The sequence below is a fragment of the Miscanthus floridulus genome, chromosome 10 (genome assembly GCF_019320115.1).
Source record: "Miscanthus floridulus cultivar M001 chromosome 10, ASM1932011v1, whole genome shotgun sequence".
Taxonomy (NCBI): Eukaryota; Viridiplantae; Streptophyta; class Magnoliopsida; order Poales; family Poaceae; genus Miscanthus; species Miscanthus floridulus.
Window position 1 is genome coordinate 112,925,402 of NC_089589.1, and position 18,546 is coordinate 112,943,947.

General features: G+C 48.1%; 1 long non-coding RNA gene across 1 annotated transcript; it reads left to right on the forward strand.

Moving 5' to 3' along the window:
* The first annotated feature begins 482 nt into the window (after nt 1-482).
* LOC136486076 (uncharacterized) lies at nt 483-16,833 on the forward strand. Its single transcript, XR_010766660.1, has 3 exons — nt 483-573; nt 812-876; nt 16,560-16,833. It is a non-coding gene; the product is annotated as an uncharacterized lncRNA (long non-coding RNA).
* The last annotated feature ends 1,713 nt before the right edge of the window (nt 16,834-18,546 follow it).

Sequence of the window (18,546 nt, forward strand, 5' to 3'; positions counted from 1 at the left end):
AGCGATGCCTACCTACACGGGTGTGTGCTCCCCTCTCCTCTCATGGCGCACTCTGGCTCTGCTACGTTTCTCCTTATTTCACCTTCATGTTTACTTACACTGTTATTGGGACAAAGCAAGGATATGAGTTTGGCTGATTGGGTCTTTAGGATAATGTGCATAAAGGCATGTCAAACTGGCACTACTTGGGGACTAGGAAGAATATTTTTCCTAAAAGGTGTAGTAGTGCATTTTCAAAGATGTGGCTGCGAGGTGGTTACTGGTTAGTGTGAGTGTGTGACTGTGACATAGGAGTGTGAATTGGTCTACGAAAGTTCTTTCTGCATTAGGTTGGTGGTGATTGTTATCGGATTAGTAACTTGATGAGGATTCAAGCATTCAGCGATTCCTGATATCCTTGCAGATAACGACACTTCCATATATAAGCCATGGGGAGAATGGAAACTGAAGAAGAATTTTGCTTTCTGTTTTGCTTTGTGCAGGCCTAATGGATGGGTATGGTGACTAGGAGCATGCCATGGTGTACAAGGACAGCGACCACAACTGGATGCTCATCGGCGACGTGTTGTGGGAGTAAGTTTCAAAGTTCTCGGTGTAAAAGATTTAACCAAAATTCATGTAGCTATTAGCCTTTTGGACAGTATTAATTGTTTAACTGGCATTACGAGGTGATATTGACTTGCTTCTTATTCTGATGCTTATATTTTCCACATCAAAACACCTTGGCATGATATCAAGGAGCACCATGTCTGATGTCCGTGTGCTCCACTCCTCTTTAATTTCATATAAGTAAAGATCTTGTCTATTGCAGGTTCCCGTCAGTGACTTTGATGTTCTGTCAGATCTTAACCTCAAATATTCTGATAAAGCATACAGGTAAGTAGGTTCTTATACTTTGGGTGTTGTTAGATGTTATGATTTACTTCTCCAATTGCTTGCGGATCTCACTCATATGAGATGTACTGGTTCATCTCTAGCTCCTGCTTGGGTTGTTTGATCGGCAAGGTCGCTTCTTGTTGGTAGCAAGCAGAAGGCAACTTGACTTTTTGCTTGCAGTACAGTAAGCAGGTTGCTTTAGATCACCACACTATAAACCCTCCTTTAGCAACGTATAGCTTGGAACAGAAATAAGATGTGTTTCTATAGCCCACCATTCTGTCATGGTTCAGTGGTCCACCATAATTTTTTTATAGGCAAACAATTTAGTACAATGAATTTTTCAGGATGATACTAAACAGTTTACCATCTGTCAGTTCTATTCTGCTTCACATTTCTGTGTAATCTATTTGTTCATTAGCACATGCTCTGCTTGACATGTCTTAGACTTTAATCCATTTGTTCAGTGGCACATGCTCACCGAAATGCCTTAAAAGTACTGAAATACCTCACTCACATATGTTAAAGTCGTGTGCTACTAGAACTAAGATTCTTGCTCAGTATTTATAAATTATTTAGGGTGTTAGCAGTGCATTGAAGGATCTCTAGATGGAATTTCTTATCTGCAGAAGATTTTTTGTACTGTGCAGGGAAATGTTTGAGGTGCAAATTAAGTGTGTATATGCATCCAATTGCTTACTGTTGTGACTTGTCCTGATTACCATTTTATAATTAAAACATATATACCAAATTTTAGGCTATGGAAATTGTAGGGACCCTGACGCCTAAGAGGGGGGTTGAATTAGGCAACTTAAAACTCTAACTCTAAACTATGGTCTTTTTTTCTAACCTTAGCAAAATATATGCAAAAGATAAACTATCTAAATGTGCAACTACGGTTTTACTAGTGTGTTGCTATCTCTACTGCAAAAGGAGTTATGCAAACAATGTAAATGTGGAAGCTAAAGAGTAAGGTAGAGATATGCAAACTCCCATCGATGACTTCGGTATTTTTACCGAGGTATCGAGAAGCGCGTAAGCTTCCCCCTAGTCCTTGTTGGAGCCCCTCGCAAGGGCCAAGCTCCCGGGCGGGTAACTCCGTGGATAGTCCTGGGCCTTCCCCACGCGCAAGTGGGTCTTCGGTGTGCCTTCTGGCAAGCCTCTCCTGGACCGCTTCCCGCCGTCTTCACTATCAAGCTTCCAGCCGAAACGCCGCGGGCCTTGTTCCTTCCGATACACGGTCGCGACCACACCATAAATACGGTTGGCGCGGTCGCGACCACACCATAAATACGGTTGGTGTGATCTCGCAAGACTACAAGCCCCTCCGATGTACAACAGTGGTGCGCGCAAGCACCAAGTGATAAGAGGTGTGCAAACCTCACTAAACACTAGGCCTAAACCTAGAGCAAGCGCATAAGCGATGATCTAATCAACCTAAGCACTTCGCAAAGCACCTACGCTAATCACCGAATAAATCACTAAGCATTATGCAAGTGTAGATCACTAAAATGGTGTATCAACACCCTTGACATGTTTTCTCCGCTCTCCACTACTCAAATGGCCGGTTGGGGGGTCTATTTATAAGCCCCATAGAGAAAATAGCCGTTGGGGGTGAAACCTAGCTTTCTGCTACTGACCGGACACTGCTGTCGTCCTGACCGGACGCGTCCGGTCGTCCTGACCGTTGGAGCGCGCGTTGATCGGACTCTGGGCCGAGTCCGGTCTCACTCGATCGAACGCGTCCGGTCGCGCTGGCGCCGCTCTAGAACCTCTTTGGACTCAATCGGACGCTGCATTTTGTGCGTCCGGTCATCCAGTGCCGCTGCGTCCGGTCCTCACTGAGTTGTTGCCGCGACGATGAACAGTGAAGTCCGTGCATCCGGTCATTGCTTCGCTTAGCGTCCTGTCACAGTTGCTGACGCCTGCTGTTGCCGAGCAACTAATCGGACGCGTCCGGTCACCTCTACCGAGCTCATTTTTTCACGATCTTGCGTCCGGCTTGGTTCCCATCTTCGTGCTTGGACTATTCTTGATATATTGGGTCTTCTCTTGTGCTTCTAGGGTCTTGCTTATGGTGTAGATTGTTGTGGGGGGTACGACCTCGGATACCCACGGCAGACCACATGGGTTGTGCCCCTAGGGGTGGCCTTGCCCACAAGAAGAACCCTTGCGAGTCACGACTCTGCTCGATGCCTTTCACAAGACATCAGGAAGATATCCTGAAGATACTACGAGATCTGTTAAGATATGTATGATCCCAAGATTCCTGTAATCAGTTATTACTTTCTGGTTATCTCTTAGATCTAACCGACTTGTAACCCTGCCTCCCGGACTATATAAGGCGGGTAGGGACCCCCTCTAAAATCATGGCATATCATACGATAGCTAATACAAACCAACAGACCACAAGAGTAAGGTATTACGTCATACTGACGGCCTAAACCTGTCTAACTCATGTGTCTCTATTGCCTTCTTGTTCTTGATCTCGCGCTCCTCTACCGATCAATCTACCTTCGTGGGATACCCCTCGGAGGACTGCCGACAATATTCTGTCAACAGTTGGCGCACCAGGTAGGGGTGTCCGTGCTGTTTCCTTGTCGAACAAGATGACTTTTTTCGCCGGCTCTTTGTTCCTTCCACAACCTGGCTAGATCTTAACGGTCGGATCCATCTCGTGGGTCATCAACGCTGACGGAGTCGGAGAGCTCCTCGAGCCGGAGCAGATCGTTTCTGCGCCGGCCACCCCTGCACCTGCAACTGCAGATCCGATCTCAAAGGTGATTCCGAGGTCTCTTTTGGCAACAACTCGTCGTCCGCTTCCTCGCTACCAGAGGAGGCCGATCAACAACAACGATCTGATCAAATCCATCGATCGGGTCAGACTGAAGCTCGCCGATTGTCTCTCCGTCGCCGAATCGGCACTGGACACTCTGGTTCAGCGCCAACCACCCTCCGATCTAGATCTATCGAAGGGTGCTCGGGAAACTGCAAGGGCTATGGCCCTACCTTTCGGATTCTCCAACACCGCCACCGCTTACCAGCACGCCCTAAGGGGCAAACTCACCGACTAGATCACCGTCCAGCTCCCACCGGCTGTCAACACGCTACACTTAGGCCAGAGCCTTGGGGCGCACCTCCAGACCATCCTGGAAGAAACTCTGGGCTCCGAGTCTCAGGGCTCTATGGAGACCCTCGCCAAAACCTTCTCTGATCAATTTCTCCTCCCACCATTCCGAGGTGGTGCAATCTTCAACGTCAGCATCGACAGACCTCCTCGGAATAGTGAAACCGAGGAGGAGCGCGCTACTTGGGAGAACCGAAACGTCAACCACACGCAGCGGTGAGAGAACGAGGCAGCCATTACAAGGGCCGAGGCTGCTCAGAATAATCGGCTTGACTCTCAAGGAAGACCGCTCCCGCTCTATCGCGACCTCGACGAAGAATTTCTCCGCGTCGACGACCACGATGTCTTCAAGACTCCAAGTGCTAATTTGGCAGTAGCCGCCAACGAGCTCGCTCGTTTCCCTCAAACGCCCGAGCTCGCCAAGATCGCCGCCATGCTTAAAGCGGCTCACTGTCAGGTCAATGAGATCCGCGAGGATCAGAGACCTTCGTGCTCTATGAGCACGATTCACCGATCAGCTGCGCCGAGGTCCAATCGCCGCCTAAGTCAAAGCCGTTTCGCCGACCAGTCGTTACCTCTCCAAGGGGTACCCGGGGGGCATCATGCCAAACACCATCGCCAACATGACCAGGAGGTCAAACAGGATGCTAGAGTACATCTCAGCAACCTCCGGGATGCGCGGTGGCGTATCGAGCACCATCGCTTTGGTCGCCACGAAGACGAAGTACATCGCCGCCAGGATTACGAAAGGGAGTACGGCAACCCAGACTCAGCCCTCGAGCCTATCCCCGACCACAACGCCACAGATTACGGTGTCGACAATCCTGAGGGCCTCTGGCTTTCACAAAGGATCTCCGAACGCTTCGATGGCCCTGTGGTTTTAAGATCACCGGGGTTGAGCCCTACGAAGGAAGAATGAAACCAACTCAGTGGCTGCAGGCTTATGCCATTGCCGTCCGTGCTGTGGGAGGAGACACTAGCATTATGGCAAATTATCTCCCCGTCATGCTCACGCCACCCGCCATGAGCTGGTTCACCAGCCTTGCGCCGGACTCCATCGGCTCGTGGGAAGAGTTGAAGAAAGTCTTCACCGACAACTATATGGCCACGTGTACTCGACCTGGCACGAAGCATGATCTCAGCCGCATCAACCAGAAGCCATCCAAGCTCCTCCGCAGCTACATCTGGCGTTTCTCCGAGATGAGGAATTCTATCCCCAACATCACGGAAGCTGAAGTCATCACCGCCTTTATCCGAGGACTCCACCATCGTGAACTTCACTCCAAATTCAACCGTAAGCCGCCAACCGGTATCGGAGAAATGATAACTACCGCCAACTAGTACGCCGATGCAGAGGAAGCTGAGGTGCGCTTCAACGAGGATGCAGGCACTCAGTGACCACCCCACCGATACGACCATCGCCCCGACGACCGACGTCACAATGACCGCCGCCCCGACGACCGTAGCTATCATCGCGATAGTGACCGTGATCGAACAGGAGGACACATGCCTAGCCAAAATCGCCGCCGCCGGCCAGAACACATCTTCACCGCCGCTAGTCAACCTCGCGCCAAGCGTAACTACGACGAGTAGTACCAAAAGATACTCGACGGCCCATGCCCTCTTCACAAGAACGCCAAACACAAGATGAAGGACTGCATTGGTCTAGCTAGGGAGTTTTAGGACAAGAGGCTCGACGACGACGCCAATAATGGAATAGGAGGTCGCCGACCGCCTGGGAACAACAACAACGCCTTTCAAGACCACAATAAGGTGGTCGCCACCATCTTCGGGGGCCTCGCCTCCACTAAGAGTCGAAGGGAACGAAAGCTTGCCGCTCGATGAGTGCTCATCGTCGCTTCAGAAGAAACTACCGCCGACCCCATCTATCGCCCATGGTCCGAGATCCCCATCACCTTCAGCAGGGCCGACCAGTGGGCAGACATACCATATATAGGGTATTTCCCCCTCGTCCTCGACGCAACCGTCCAGAAGGTGCTATTCAGAAAAGTCCTTGTTGATGGTGGCAGTGCTCTGAACCTACTCTTCGCCGGAGCCCTAAGGGAGTTGGGCCTCGCGATATTAGATCTCACACCCTCGGACTCCTCCTTCTAGGGCGTGGTACCTAGAAGGGCATCTAGGCCACTTAGAGAGATCACCCTGCCAGTATAGTTCGGCACGGCAAGCAACTACCGCATCGAGCATATCAACTTCTACATCACCGACTTTGACACCGCCTACCACGCCATACTTGGCCGGCCAGGTCTAGCCAAATTCATGGCCGTACCGCACTATGCGTATCTAGTGTTGAAGATGCCTTTGCCTGCAGGAGTCCTGGCTCTGCAGGCCAACCTTTCCGTCACCTACGCCTGCGAGATAGAGAGTCTCGCCCTCGCCGAAGCCACCGACCTCTCCATCTAGATGGATAGCATGGTCGCGGAAGCCAAGACAGTACACACCGATGACATGGAGATTCCAGAGCTAGAGCTTCCCCGCGCCTCCACCAAGTCCAAGGAAATCAAGGAGGTTGGCCTTGGCCTCAATGATGCTTCTAAGACCGTGAAGATTGGGGCTCACCTTGACCCCAAATAGGAAAGCGCGCTCGTCTCCTTCCTACGTGCCAACGCCGATGTGTTTGCTTGGAAACCTACAGACATGCCGGGGATACCACGGGAGAAGATTGAGCACTCCTTGAATGTCTCGCCGATCGCCAAACCGATCAAGCAGAAACTTCGTCAATTCACGCCAGACAAGAAGGAGGCTATTAGGGTAGAAATAAAACGACTCTTAGCTGCCGGGTTTATAAAAGAAGTGTATCATCCAGATTGGTTAGCAAACCCTATTCTCGTTCGGAAAAAGAATAAAGAATGGAGAATGTGCGTTGATTATACTGATCTTAACAAACATTGCCCTAAAGACCCCTTTGGCTTGCCTCGGATAGACGAGGTTGTAGACTCTACCGCCGGCTATGAACTACTCTCTTTTCTTGACTGTTACTCCGGCTATCATCAAATCTCCCTCAAGGAAGAAGACCAGATAAAGACGTCGTTCATTACACCTTTCGGAGCATACTGCTACAAAACTATGTCCTTTGGACTCAAGAACGCTGGGGCTACCTATCAAAGGGCCATTCAGATGTGCCTCGACCAGCAAATCAGCCGCAACATCGAAGCATACATCGATGACATGGTCGTCAAAACCAAGACAACCGACAACCTTATCGCCGACCTCAAACAAACCTTCGCCAATCTGAACAAGTACCGATGGAAGCTGAACCCTTCAAAGTGCATCTTTGGAGTTCCATCCGATATATTGCTGGGCTACATCATCAGTGCTTGAGGCATCAAGCCTAATCCTGACAAGGTCTCCGCCATCACCAATATGAAACGGCCAACATGTGTTAAGGATATACAAAAGCTTATAGGTTGCATGGCTGCTTTAAGCCGCTTCATATCACGCCTCGGCGAAAAAGGACTACCTTTCTTTAAGCTCCTCAAGGCCTCTGAGCACTTTTCCTGGTCAGAGGAGGCAGACTCAGCTTTTGAGCAGCTCAAGTTGTTCTTAACAAAACCTCCGATCATGATAGCGCCATGGCCAGATGAAACTCTATTGATCTACATCGCCGCCACTTCTCGCGTCGTCAGCACGGCTATTGTCATTGAACGCGAAGAGTCCGAGCATGCCTACAAGGTGCAACGTCCGGTATACTTCATCAGTGAGGTGCTTAATGAGCCCAAAACTCATTATCCTTAGGTACAGAAGCTGTTATACGCAATTCTGATTACATCGCGAAAGCTCCAACACTACTTCGAGTATTACAAGATCGCCGTGGTTACTGAGTTCCCTCTGGGGGACATTCTCCGCAACAAAGAGGCCAACGGCCGCATCATTAAGTGGGCTGTTGAGCTCGGCACTTACTCCATTGAATTCAGAAGCAGACCTACCATTAAGTCACAGGCGCTTGCTAATTTCGTCGCTGAGTGGACCGAGATCCAAGAACCCATTGCCGCCACTTGCCCTGAGCATTGGGTGATGTATTTTGATGGTGCCCTTAACATCAGCGGTGCCGACGCGGGCATTCTGTTCATTACGCCGACCAAAGATAAACTCTGCTATGTCCTCCGGATGCACTTTCTGGCCTCCAACAACGCCATGGAATACGAAGCATGTCTCCATGGTCTACGAATAGCTGTCGAGCTCAGCGTCAAATGACTTATGGTGTATGGGGACTCCGCGCTGGTTATCAACCAGCTCAACAAAGACTGGTCCTATTCCAGTGAGAAGATGGACGCATACTACGCCAAAATCAAGAAGCTTGAAGGGAAGTTCTACGATATCGAGTACCACCACGTGGTACAAGATCAAAATCAACCAACCGACCAGCTCTCAAAAATAGGTTCGTCTCGCGCCGCGGTTCCGCTGGGGGTCTTCGTGCAAGATCTCCTGGTGCCATCCATTAAAGAAGAAAAGGAAGTTGAGGAGGTTCCCCCTGCCGAGCAGTTGGTACTTGAGGTGCCTTCATCGGTCGCCGATTGGAGGGAGCAGTTCATCAAGTACCTCACCAACTCTGAAGTACTCGTCGACAAGACCGACACCGAACGCCTAATCCGCCGAAGTAAGCACTACGTGTTGGTAGACGGTAACTTGATGAGGAAGAGTGCCAAGGAAGGGGTATTGCAGAAGTGTGTCCCTCAAGACGAAGGAGTGAAGCTGCTTCACAAAATTCATTCTGGTTCCTATGGCAATCACGCGGCCTCGAGAAACCTGATTGGCAAAGCTTTTCGAGCTAGCTTCTACTGGCCCACGACCATCTCCGATGCAGAAGACCTCGTCCAACGCTGTGAAGGATGTCGGTTCTTCGCCAAGCAAATACACGTACCGGCACAGGAACTGCAGACCATCCCAGCTTCTTGACCTTTCGCATGCTGGGGACTGGACATGATTGGGCCTTTCAAGCCAGCGCCAGGAGGTTTCCGGTATGTATACGTCGCCATTGATAAGTTCTCCAAGTGGATCGAGTACAAACCGCTCGTTTCAGCTACTGCAAAGAAAGCAGACAACCTCTTTGAAGATATCATACACAGGTTTGGTCTCCCGAATAGCATTATCACCGACCTCGAAACCACGTTTACCGGCCATCATTTTTGGGACTTCTGTGAAGACCGGTGCATCTTCGTTAAATACGTTTCCATTGCTCATCCTAGAGCTAATGGCTAGGTTGAGCGGGCTAATGGTATGATCCTTGACGCCCTCAAAAAGAGGCTATATCAGAAAGAGGAAAAGCATCCGGGCAGATGGCTCAAAGAGCTACCGGCTGTGGTCTGGGGACTGCGCACTCAAGCTAGTCGCAGTACCGGTGTGTCTCCATATTTTTTAGTCTATGGCTCAGAGGCCATACTACCAGCAGATGTTGCCTTCCGAGCACCCAGGGTGGAAAATTATGTTGAAGAGCAAGCCGTGGCTGTTCGGACAGAGGACATTGACCGGGCCGAGGAAGAACACCTGATCACCTACGTCCGCACAGCCAAGTATCTAGAAGTTCTGTGAAGGTACTATAACCGCAACGTAAAAGGTCGTTCATTCACCGTCGGTGACCTCGTTCTCCATAGAAAACAAAAGACCGAAGGGTTGCACAAGCTTTCTTCCCCTTGGGAAGGGCCCTATATCGTCAAAGAGGTCACCCGACCAGGATCTTATCGCTTATGTGACTTAGATGGGATTGATGTTCCAAACTCATGGCACATCGAGCACCTTATACGTTTCTACCCTTGAAACGCTCTAGATATGTACTCTCCATTTTATGATGAATAAAGTTTTGGTCTCCATAATTTGTCTCCATTTTTTCCCATTTAACTTTCGATCTCCGCATACGGTCGCCGAGCATTACGATACTCCATAACGATCTCCAAAATCATGGAACAGTTTTCTCCAAAATCGCCAAACGGTTTTCTCCAAAATCGCCGAACGATTTCTCCAAATCGCCGACCACAATTTCGCCGAATAAAGTTCTCCAAATCTCCAAAATCTCCGAACGGTTCTCTCCAAAAAAGGCCGAACATTTTCTCCAAAACGCCGACACATTTTCGCTAAAAATGCCGAATAATTTTTCTCCAAACACGTCTCCTCCAAATCGCCAACGTGTCTCGCCACATGTTTTTCTCCAAACCGCCGAATAATTCACTGTAAACCTTTAAAGATATTTCATCGATCAGCGAGCAGCCTACTTTCTTTTCTGTTCTCTTCGGAGAAGACCCAGCCTCCGATCTCTCCCTACACGTGCCACGGGCTACGCGCTCTGCGTTATGGTTGGTCGGCTGTGGTTCCTTGGTCATGCCTGTTTTTCCTTCACGTGCATGGGCTCTGCGCTCGACGTTATAGATTATGGGCTATCCGAGGCCAAGAGCTGAGAGCAGAATTTATTGCTCAGTCGCCGTTTGTGCCATCTACAGTCATTTCGATAACTGCCGAGCAGCATACGTTTCGCTCTTTTCTCTATGGAGAAGACCCAATTTCTGATCTCTCCCTACACGTGCTACAGGCTCCGCGCTCTACGTTATGGGTGGTCGGCTGCGGTTCCTTGGTCACGCCTGTTCCCCCTACACGTGCTTGGGCCCAGCGCTCGATGTCATGGACTATGGGCTAGCTGAGGCCATGGGGGTTAGTAGCAAACTAATTGCTCGGACTCTACTTATACTCCGTATAAATATCTTATGGTCATAACTACGACGATTTTTTCGCCAAAATACAATCTAACTGCATACACATGCACTTTATAACATTTATCGTATATATAAGTGTTATTGCGCTTTCACGCGTTCTAATTGCATTGCACAGAAATTACAGATGATATCAGCCAAGCAGATCATTGGGCTATGTCACTGCCATCCATCTCACCAAACAGATCTATGTCGCCGGCCAGTTTCTTCGCTGCATCCTCCACCTCATCCTCCAACTTCTAGGTCTCCACATCGCTCAATCCTTCAGCAAAACCGCCCCCTATCGACTGAACGTCGATGGTTGGGTAGTGGGACCGAACAACCGTAAGGACATGAGTAGCAATGGTCATAATGGCGTCGCGGTTGAAGATCTTGAAATTCTCCCACGCTGCCTTGCACCTCTGGATGATGGTATCTGACCCTTGCCTCCTACCATCAAGTCGGGGTGCCGTTTCTGGGTCGACGCAGTCAAGCACCGGTTTTATTGCAGTAACTAGAGCATTGAAGTTGTCTTTTTGGATCTAGGCTTCCTGCACCAGCACATCGAATTGTGCCTTGGCTTTATGGCGATAACCTGCAAGCGTTACAATGTTCTGTCATACCAGAAAAATACTTCAGCAGTAATTCCGACCAGGAGGTATTCACCTTTCAGCTCCTCGGCCAGTTTGTTTGCTCGCTCCGACTCTTTTGCTTTCTCTTGTTGGATTTGCTCGACGGTCTTGTGAAGTTGGCCGAGCTTCGCATCTCACTCTACAAGCAAAATAGTTATCACCTAAAAGATGGTTGTTCAACCAAATACAAAGTATATTCGCCGATAATCATACTTGAGTTCTGATCGGTTAAGCTTTTCAGCTGCTGGTTTTTCTTATCCAACTGGTCGGAAGCATTTTTCAGTTGTTCTGACGCAACAGCTAGCTGCTCGGTTTTCTTCTATAGCTGTTCGGATGCTGCTGCCAGCTGATCGGATTTCCTCTGTAGCTGCTCGGTTGTAGCTGCCAACTGCTTGGACAGAACCTCCTTCTGATGTTCCAGGTCCCACGAATTGGACTCTGCAAGGTCTCGCTCGCGTTGGGCCCTCTGGATGTTCTTCTCATATAGGTTCATTGCCTCTCGGAGTTTCTTGTTCTCTTCGGCAAGGGGCTCCATCCTCTTTATCAGTTGATGCCGCTGCTCGGCTGTACGCGTTATACCCTATGGATGTACAATGCCAGTAATGAACTTTGATCTCCAACACCATTTATTAATATTATAGTTGTAGTACTAACCTCGATTTGAGTCATTACTCCAGCTACCGTGGATTTCAGCCTCTTTATCTCCTTGGTGGTGTTTTCTTCCTCGATAACTACCACTTCTTCCCCGCATTTTCGGATAATCCAGACGGTCTAGGGTTGAGGTTTGGCTCGCTCGATCTCCTCAACCTCGTACTCTTCCACCGTCGCTTGAGGCACCACTGGGGGGCTCTGTGGCCGGACAGCGGCTCTGACCATTCCTAGCGTCGCTACGGGCGGTACAATTTGCTCCTCGGCCATCGTCGGAGTTGCTTCCCTAGCCTCCGATGCATCAACAGCAGCTGCAGCTTCCACTCCCAAAGTACCAACAGTTTCAGTTGTAGCCTCGGTCGCTGTCGCTGACGCGCCTGTTGTTTGCGCTAATGGTTCGCCATCGCTGGGACCGCCGGCAGTGGCAGCTGACCTCTCTTCTGGTTGTCGAGCACTCGGGGACTCTGGGATGGGAGCAGTCGGTGTTGTTTCTACCGTAGGTGCGGTCCTCGATGTTGCTCTGCATAATGTCAACTTGTTGGTATTCAAAAGGGGTCAAGGAACAACATTACTACTACAAGACAAATATACTCACGGTTTGGTCTTCCGGTTCAACTTCTTGAACCGGCGATACATGCCTGATCCTCCAGGTGCAGCTGTGTGGTCCGCCTCAGTGCCCTGCTGGGGAGGTTTCTGCTCTTCTACAGAAGACCACCGATCCGTTTGGTGTTCCGGAGCCCTCTCCACATGCTGCTCCAAGGTTACTCCCGTTTGTTGCTCGGGGACTCCGGTCGTCTGCACCGCCGAGACTTCTGTCATCGGTTGTGCAGGAATCTCTTTTGCTCTCTGAATGGGGACTTCAGCACGGAGTGGTGGCTCCTTCGTTCTCGGCGGACCCGCTGTCAAGTCTTCATCATCGTCAGACCACTCCAACACTGTAGTCCTTCATGGTCGAGTAGCCTGGTCATCACCAAGCGAGATGCCGCTCGATTTTTAGGAAGCGGTGCCCGCCGCCTTTCTCCTCTTCCGAGACGGCTCGTCTACCGCTGGCCTTTTCCCATGGATTTTCTCCGATGCTGGGGACGCACTATCCGATGAGGTGCTCAGCCCCTCCTCTTCGGGCTGCGGCGGTCGTCGACTGTCTACTCTCGTCGGCCATTCACTCCTCGGTACACCCGAGAAGTATACAGCTCTATCCTGCGAGTGGATCTTTTTACAGGTGAATGAGTCTAGATGTTTGGAAATGACGACAAATTAAAAGCATTAGGAATATAATGCTGAGATGTTTACCTAGGGTGGCTGGTTACTGCAGTTAAAGGGTTTTGAATACCCTGGCATGTTGAACGAGACATGCGAAGTGAACAGCTCTGCAGCTCGCTCTTCGATAACCTCCTTCCATAGCATATCCGATTTCTCCCGGGTACCGTTAGTTTTCCCTTTGAATTCAAAGGCAGGATGGGCTCTCTCCTTGCAGGGTTGAATGCGGCGCGATATAAAACTCACTGCTACGAATCCGTCGTTGATATTCACACCCCAGATTAAGTCAAGAAGCTCTTTCACTTGGTCCATATCAGGATTTCTTGGCATCTCCAACTAGCTCTTTTGGTTCTCCGGGATGTGATCAGGGTCGCAGTGGATGGCTGGGTCAGTCTGCCTTATGTAGAACCACCTTGTGTTCTAGTTTTTCAATGATGTGTTTAGTGGCACAGTAAGATATTCACCTGCCATTCCGTCATGCAGTTGAAGGTATACTCCGCCGACCACCTTGGAACCACCACCGCCTCTCTTCTTCAGCCAGAATAGATAACGGAAAAGGTTGAAGTGGGGAAGGATACCAAGGAATGCCTCACAGAAGTGGATAAAGATAGAGATGTGAAGAATGGTATTTGGGTGGATATTGCACAAACTGACTACCCATAGCTCCAATAAATCCCTAAGGAATGGATGAACAGGGAATCCCAACCCACGTCAAAAGTAATCTTCAAATACCACAACTTCGTCGGTATGAGGTGTTGGAAAGGGCTCACCGAGGGCCGGCCGCCATCCAGCGGTCGCGCGGTCAGGAAGAACGCCTGCCTCAACCAGTCTGTTCAGCTCTGCCTCTCCAGTGCGCGATGGCACCCACTCTTCATCCCTCCGAGCCTCGGTGCCCACTTTCTTCGAGCTCGTCTTCTTCGATTTCACGGCTCCCTTCTTCGGCGCCATCCTTCAGATTCCGATTAGGGTTTGGCGGCGGAGGCAGATGTGCCTGTGAATCTAGAAATGCGGGAGTATTTGAGAAAGACGAAGTGGCAAGGGTGGGAGTGGGGACTGCGGCGGCGCAGTTATAAAGCACTTTCCCCACCCTTTTTTGCATCCGAGGGTTTTTGGGAAACCGTTCCCGTGATCTACGCTGCTTCGAATTCTCCAACACGGTTTAATGGGCCGCACCTAGGCTTTCATGCAACCATAGCCCACATCATTCATTTATCGCTGTCGTTTGTTGTTACTCGCCGAATAACCGCCGATTTCTCTGTAATTTATTGAGGCTCGATAACCGTTACTTCGATTTTTTCGCCATGGTTTGATTGCTCCGGTATATCCGCTTACAGCTCGAGGACTGGCTGACTGCTCGGCTGGTCGTCTATTATTTCTTCTACTTTGGACCCTAGCACCACGTGACTACGTCACCTACTCTCAGGATCGGGGACTAAGTGGGCACACTTCACCTTGCGGTGAATGTGTTTTGTCTTGTTTCGGAGCTACGCCCAGGGACTGGCTGACTGCTCAGCTGGTCATCTGTTATTTCTTCTACTTTGGACCCTGGCACCACATGACTACGCCATCTACTATCAGGCTCAGGGACTAAGTGGGCACACTTCACCTAGCGGTGAATGTGCTTGATTTTTCTAGAAGACTCCGTTACTCTGGAAACCGAAGAAGATTATCTCCTTTCCTCGTGGTCGATCTCTAAGTGGGCACATTTGGTCCACTAAGAGGAAATTTTCAATTCTAGACTTGAGCTCCGTACACCCTTATGGCAAGCCATGCTTGGGGCATGCTGCTCGGCGATGGTCCACGATGCTCGGCTATGATGCACGCCGCTCACCAACTGCTCACAGCTGCTCGGTGACTCATCACGGTGGTCGGACCATGAGTTGGACTGCTCGGCTTTGGTTCGCACATGCTCGGACAAGCTCAAGACGGCGTTGCACAACGGGTACAAGGCACTCGGGGACTAGCTGTGGGGGGTACGACCCTGGATACCCACGACAGACCACATGGGCTGCGCCCCTAGGGGTGGCCCAGCCCACAAGAAGAAGCCTTGCGAGGCACGACTCTGCTCGGCGCCTTCCGCAAGACATCGAGAAGATATCCTGAAGATACTACGAGATCTGTTAGGATATGTATGATCCCAAGATTCCTGTAATCAGTTATTACTTTCCAGTTATCTCTAAGATATAACCGACTTGTAACCCTGCCTCCCAGACTATATAAGGCGGGCATGGACCCCCTCTAAAATCACGGCATATCATACGATAGATAATACAAACCAACAGACCACGGGAGTAAGGTATTACGTCATACTGACGGCCTGAACCTGTCTAACTCGTGTGTCTCTGTTGCCTTCTTGTTCTTGATCTCGCGCTCCTATACCGATCAATCTACCTTCGTGGGATACCCCTCGGAGGACTGCCGACGATATTCTGTCAACAATCGTGGGATCATCATGTCGCATTCGTCCAAGTCATGTCTTGCACCCTATTGAACTATAAAATAATTACTTGCAAATTCATTAGTCCAATTTGGTTGTGTTGGTCATCAAACATCAAAATCCAAAGTAAATGGGCCTAGGGTCCATTTTCCTTACAATCTCTCCATTTTTTGTGATTGATGACAACACGACCAAAATAAGCAAATAATAAAAATTTTGGAATTTAAAAACTATTTACTTTCTATGATGCAATGCAAAGGGCAAGATTATATGATGCTAAAAGATACCACATGTAAATATCTTTGGAAAGGGCCGCTAAGGTTTCCTCATCAATAAACATAAACCCCCCTCCAAGGAGTGACTAACAAAGTGCACCCTCTTGGCAGGCCGAGATCATACCTATCGAAGCCCCTCTTGCGCCATAAAGGTAACCACTAACAAGCTAGAAAAGATCCTCATACTAAGCTAAAGCCAGAGCCATATAGCTCTCACAGTTGTACTGTAACCCTGCCGACCTTCCTTGGTAGTGGATCAAGAGGCTGATCACCTCGGGCGAAAGGGTAAATCACGACTCACAGTGAAAGTGTACAACCTCTACAGACGGTAAAACTGTTATAACAGCCGTGCTCACGGATACGAGCGGCCTTGGAACCCTTATGGAATAGAGATGATCACTAATGGTTAATTGTTTATGCTATTCATTATTCATGTTTACCTGATCACGTATTTATGGGCTTATGATAAATTCATTGCTACTTAATTGCTTAAAAAGATGACCTAATAAAAGCTAATCGCAGTAAACCAATGTCAACCTTTTTGAGCCTCATGAACCCCATGTTATTTTGCTGAGTACGATATGTACTTATGCTTGCTTTACTTTTCTATAGTTTGGATAAAAATTCTGGATGGGTACCAGATTGCTAGTCTGGAGGAGTTAGGCTTGTGGTCAACCAGTTAGTCGTTCCTGTGGATTTGGAGTCTTCACCTGAAGATCGGAGTTGTCTTTCCGCTGCCTATACTCTGAGGTTATATTCCCTATACTAATACGTTATGTAATAAGTATTGTCTTTTGATATTACCCTTATTTGTGGCTATATGTGAGATTTGACTTTATGGGCTTACATATAGTGTGTATCTGGTTTTGTCTTTAAAACCGGGTGCTACAAGAAGTGACTGTGGCTAAAAGTGGTTCTATTTGATTCTTTAGCATAAACTCTCAAAATTATGATAGAGAATCACATAATTAGAAGAAGCTACTTTTTCTGCTCCTAGCCTCTTAGTTAATTTCAGAGAATCACTTCACAGAATCGGCAGATAATCACTTCTCCGTAGAAAACGGTTTGATAGAGATTCTGCTGGAGTCAGCAGAGAATCAGCTCTAAAAGCTCTGCCAAACAGGACTTAAAATAATACATCCGCTTGAAATTAGTAGAAGTATTGTGGTTAAAACCAAACTTTATGAATTTTTGGCTAATAATTAGTTAAAATTATATGCATGCATAGTGTATAATTCCTCCTTTAAAAAATTAAGGTGTTTTAGGTTTGTCTTGAGTTAGACCCATTGAAGTTTGATTACATAAGGGTGTGTTTGGTAGGGATCCAAATTGTTGTATAAATATTTCAGATTAAGATTCTTTAAAGAAACGTTTGCGATCATGAATCAGAATCACGAGATCGTTTGGCTGATAAGCTGGATTCTAATTCCAAAATAGGCTGACATGCTTAAAAAATTCAGAACCTTTTTCTACGTGAAGATCAACTTAAATACAAACTATTTTAGTTTATTCCACTTAAAAATGATGAAAAAAAATACAATTGCTACTGAGACGAGAGATATACGTGAGTCCTATCACGAATCTGTGCGCCACCTTTTCTGTGTTCCGAGAGTTCCCAAAGAAAGGAGAATCGTTTCACCGCTGAATCGTTTTGCTAAAATCCTGGCACCGTTTCCAGCGATTCTAGTACAGAATCGGAACTGATTCTATCGTTCAAAGACACCCTTATGCCCCGTTCGCTTCCTGGGGATTGGCCGCCGGGAAGAATTCCGGGCTAGATTCATTACTTAATTTATACTGTATTTTTCATATCCGGAATAGTTCCTCGCGTCATACCGGCTAAACGAACGGAGCCTTAGTGTATATGCAACTATCTAGTGTCGTAAGATGTTGCTACATTTTCTATAAACTTTGTTAAACTTAGAATTCTTAATTTAGGATGATAAACAAAACGCCATACATTTATTAGATCCTAAAATATATCTACTAAATAACATATCCATTAAATAATGTACGAAAGACGAACTGAGTTCATATGCTCAGAGTTGACACGGGTGCTCATATTTCTCTAGATTTATTTTAGAATTTAGTGGCACTATTATTTACCCGTCATAGTCATATGAGTGTCTGCATCTATATTGGGTCTCACGAAAAAAATGGCATAACATGAAGAAAATGATACCACAATAAGCCTGATTCAATGGTTTTCCCAATAACCTGGTTTTAGATCTTTTTTTTCGTAATCATTTGTGCCAATGAACTGACTTCATATTTTATATTTGCAAAATTCTTATAACATGGAGAACAAAATTCTTATATGCTAGCAAAATAATCTTTATGCTACTCTGGTGTACTGGCAATGGCAACCATGGAGTTCAGATTTGCTCGCGTGTGTGTGTGTGCGCGATGTGGGCATGTGGCCTTGTTTGTTGAGGCACATGAGTACATGACTGTGTGTGACTTTAATATAAGGGTGTCAATTACTTTTTATACAACACTAAAATGGCTGCAGTGGCTGTGGCCTTGTTTGTTGAAGCGGGTTTGCTGCTGCAGCAGCCATACCGCTGCTGCAGCAAGCAGTACCTGTTTGATCAGGCTC